The sequence below is a fragment of the Grammomys surdaster genome, unplaced genomic scaffold, assembly GCF_004785775.1.
Source record: "Grammomys surdaster isolate TR1022 unplaced genomic scaffold, NIH_TR_1.0 167, whole genome shotgun sequence".
Classification (NCBI taxonomy): Eukaryota; Metazoa; Chordata; class Mammalia; order Rodentia; family Muridae; genus Grammomys; species Grammomys surdaster.
Window position 1 is genome coordinate 13235859 of NW_021604615.1, and position 4841 is coordinate 13240699.

The following is a 4841-nucleotide window of genomic DNA, read 5'->3' on the forward strand; positions in this document are numbered from 1 at the left end:
CGCGGAGGAGGAGGAGGAGGAGGAGGAGGAGGAGGAGGAGGAGGAGGAGGAGGAGGAGGAGAAAGAGGAGGAGGAGGAGAAATTTGAATAGCTGATTGGGACTTTTAAATTTTTTTCAGTTATGTGTCCAGAAAAGGGAAAGGGAAAGCACCTAAAATGGCAACTCCGCCTTTAACAACTGCTTTGCTTTCAGACCTTTCTCCCAGGTATCTTGAGTGTTAATTCAGATTCCCCCAAAGCCAGAAGTAAACCTGCCCACAAAAAGTCTTTCTGGGAGATGGGAAAGCATCACCCTGACCTTTGTTACGATGCAGAGGTTATGTAGGATTGTGGCCATGGACATGAGGACAAAGATTGTTCTAAATCCTCGATGCCCAATGGAAAAAAATCTTTTATAACCGTTGAGCAGGCGTGGCAGGAAATTACTAAGAAGAGATCAGGCCTACAGCGATTCTGCCCAATAGAATTCTTGCAAAGGAATATGAATACATAAATTAGGTCTGGAAATAAATGCTGTTCATGATTAGTGACGGGTGGGGAACATTTCAATACATTTCTCAACGTTTATAGCCTTAAAACATCCCAGCACCCTCCCACCTCAATTCCTAGGTGTATGGTTTGAGAAATAAATACATATCCCATATTTCATGTTAAAAACAGTTCAGCGTAGGTAAGGTGGAGAATTAGGACGTGGCCAGCCTCTCTAGTCTGCCTTGTATGGTGTGTCCAGTGTCGAGGGACGTTGTCCCCCAGGTTTGCATGCTGTAAATGTTGATTACAGAAGGGTCAACTGGAAGACAACTGGGGATTCCAGCTGGGATATTCTATCTGATTCTATTCAATTTGATTGGCTGTGTGGCAAAAGTGTTTGGCTCATGACCTCACCTCTTGTGCCACCAGCCTCCCTTCTCTCTGCCTTCTTTTTCTTCATGTCACTTATCTAATTACTCTTCCTCTTTGGCTAATGTGTTACCTTTCACCAATATGCTATGGCAGGAGGGGAGGGGCTTTCATAAGACTATTGACACTTTGTCCCTAGACCTGACTCAGGGGAGACTGTTATGAGACAGATTTTTCCTGGGGAGACATAACATGACAGACAAAAGCAATGGTTATACCCATGTCCAGCTTGGTGAACCAATGAGTATTTACTGGGGTGACTTACAGGAGTATGGGAGGCTGCATTACTTACAAGGAGCTGGGATGTCTCAAAAGCAGCTGCAACATCACAAAGATCACCCTGACATGGATCCCTGCAGGATCCGCATGGCATTAACCCAGAAAGGCTGGTATCCTCTATCCTTCAAGATGACTGGGGAAATCTCACAAGGATAAGGTAGATGGGTTGAAAGATTTTTTTACAGTCTCAATATTCCCCACTCTCTTAGTAAGTCCCAGGCCCTGGTTGATACGGCCTAGTTAGATTGTTGGTGGCCTTTCTGGAGAATAATCTGGCTTTCCAGTGTGAGAAGCCTTCCTCAGGGCAGACAGAACTCCTTTCACACAGGGTGTGTCTATGCTCAGGACTAAAATGGGTTCTAGAAGGTGCTAGGAGCTGCCTGTGATTAGCCATCCATCTTCTTGTTTCCCAGAGGGCTGCTTGTAAGACTCTGAAGGTTGCTGATGCAGGCCTCCCAAGCAGGGTATGTCCTCCTGCTGACCCCTCAGGCACTGGACCAGATCTTCCCTCTTTCCTTTAAATCCTGCATCCCCATCTCAGCTGGTGCTGAGGCTTATCTGCCATTGTAAGGGGGCAGGAGAAGAAGGGCGTCGGCAAGAGAAGGTAGTGGGTCCTTCTGGCTCCCACAGGGCCTAGATCAGAAAGGACGAGAGACTTCCATGATGCTGATGTGACTGTAACAACCCAAGGCCCGAGTGTGGCCTTATTTTAATGGGACAGGATTTCCTATCCTCATGGATACCCTTAAGGGAGGACCTGCAGCCCAGATTAAAGCCTTGACACTCAAACCTCCTGCTCTTTGTCCAGAGGCTTCTGCAATTCTGTGAGAATGTATTTCTGGATGTGATTGGATTTATCTCTCATCTTCAGAACCCTGGGGTCAGTGCCTGCTGTCAGGCAGCCCCAAGCAGGACTCAGAGTTAGTGGGCAGAAGACCAGCATTCTATATTGTTGGGAGCCGACTCCTAGCAGAAAGCAGCTATCATCTTTGCAGCCATCTCAAGCCATATACTCTGACAAGAGACTTGTTTTCAACAGCCCACAATAGCTGAGCACACTCTGATAAACATCTTGTTTTTTTTCACATATCTTGTTTTGCTGTTTAGTGCCCCCAGCTGCAAGGCGCACGTGGTATCCATGCTGCGAGGCACATGACATAGTGCCTTCAGCTGTGTTCCCCTGCTTGTCCACGAGGGCAAGGCACATGGTAAAGCGTACAAATACTCAGGATTTCCTTTCAACAAACAAGACTTGATCAGACTCTCTGTCTTGTCTCCATTCTTTCCGTCTCTCGATCCTCCATCCCCACTATCTCTCTTGCTAGACCCTGACCTGTGGACCAGAGCAGCAGCTCGGGCCGGGACATAGTGGCCCCCAAACGTGGGGCAGAATGGGCTGGGACATATATGAGTAAGTATCTGGTCCTAACTCACTTGGTTTGGTGAAAGGGCAGTGGCAACTTGCCTGTTGTAGTATACATAGAGAGTACCAGTTAGTAACCTGTGTGTGTGTGTGAGAGAGAGAGGTGGAGGGGGGGAGAGAGAGGGAGGAAGGGAGAGAGAGAGAAAGAGAGAGAGAGAGAGAGATCTCATTGGGTATGAATGTGTGTCGGGAGCAGCCCTGCTTGTACACTGAAGGCCTAAAATCAGCCATAGGCCTAAAATCGGCAATAGGCCTGACATACATGCCTGCTAGCACCAAGTCTTGGGTCTCTGTGGAAAAACACTGAAACAGATAGTTGGGAGTTATTATAAACGGACAGCTTTGGTGGAAGGCTAGTCATAAGGCCTTGTAGGTGGGTAACCTTGGTGGATAGTACCAACTTAGATAAAGACAAGTGAATCATAGGTGGAGTCATAGTGGTCTGTCCCAGAACCTTCACCCAGCTGACACTCTGTTCTGGAAGATATCTGTACTCCCTCGAACACCTATGCTCCTGCGTCATCCCCTTCCCCACATCCTGCCTTTTTGTGTATATAACCTGTGTGTGCAAAAGTAAAAATTACGATCTGATCAGATTATAGACAGGTCGTCATTCCTTTCATCTTTGCCTGCTCCCCCTGCTCTCTTTCAGGTGACCTCCCCGGACTCCTGTTTAATGTCCTGCTGGACAGGACAAATGTGGCCTTTCTGTGAGAAGACCTTCCTGTAAGCTAGGAACACTTTCAGCACGGATGCGTTCTTTATCTGCAGGTAAATCACAGGAAGCGGAAGATGCCGTCATCTGCCCATGAGTAAGACATAATACAACAGGCTCTTCCCCATGTGTCTCAGGGGACAGCTCACAGATTCTGAAGGTTGCCACTTTAAGCCATTCAGCTAGGATGTGCGCTTCTGGTGTTCCTTCACATCTGGGACTGTTAGTCATTTTCTTAGAACTGTCAGTCACTCTCTTGGGCCCTTGCATCCCTGGCTTTGACAGATGTCTCAGCCTCCGTGGGAACTTGCCTGGGTGATCTGCGAGAAGAGTCGCTGAACAGCAGAATCAGAGAGCAGTGGATCTTTTCCATTCCCACCATGTCTAGAATGCAGATCTCGAGATGCCCATTGGACAGTGGGGTCCCAAAGCCCTGCTGTGGCTCTATTTATATGGATCAGGAACGCACAGCTCTACAGCTGCACGTGATGTTGCATTCTATTGGAATCCAGAGTGAAGTTCTCAGAAGCAACCCTCTGTCCCTTGAGGAGTCTCCAGTCCTGTGGGCAACATGTCTTTGCGGTTAGATTTTGCCTTTATCCTGGATATTAGAAGTCAGTGTCTCTTTCCAGACCTGTTATGTTTCCCAGTCTGGAGTGTTTGCGTAATTCTAGGCTTGGATTCCCACATTAGGGCCCCTCCTGCTCCAGGGGAAAGAACATGTCTGAGGAGGCTCAGCACTCCGTTTCTGTGTGTGTTCAGGCTGGTGCTGCACGGTGCTGTATAACTTTCTTCCAGTAGGGGTCTCTGCAGCATCATTTTTGCAAACAGACTTGTACTCAGCCTAGAATGGCTTCAGCCCAGAACGCAAACACCCAGCGAGGCCAGCAGAGGGCAGCTATGCATTCCACTCAGAACTGTAACTAAAGCTTAGTCACGAAAGGTTCTTGACGATTTCACTTATTCCCCCTACTTGAAAATAATGTTTTGAATCTACGGTTTGAGAAGTTCATCGTGTGCGCGGTGTATTTTCATCTATCCGCTCCTATTCTCTTTAACTTTCCCTTGGACGCTCCTTCCCATGTTCATCCCAAATTCACGCATTTCAAACTCTTTAGAAATAACCCTCCGAGAGGGGTATCCACATGGGTTTTGGCTTACCTCTAGGGATAAGGACAAACTGCCAGTGGCGTATCCACCAAAGAAAAACAACATTCCTATCTCGGCATCCATCAGTTACCCACAGCTCCTCGGTTAGGACTTGGTCCCTGGGGCCTTTCCTTTCAAGCTCAAGTTTTTTTCTAGAATGATCTTGTTTAGACATGGTGCAGGTCACAATAGCTGTTGTGGGCTCAGGAGTGCCATGACCCTGTCACATCTAGAGCACAGCTTTCCTTAGCATCATCCCCGTTCTTTGGCTTTTATGATCTTTCTGTCCCCTCTTCCATAATAATCCTCGAGCTTTCTTTTCCCCTTCCTTCCTTCCTTCCTTCCTTCCTTCCTTCCTTCCTTCCTTCCTTCCTT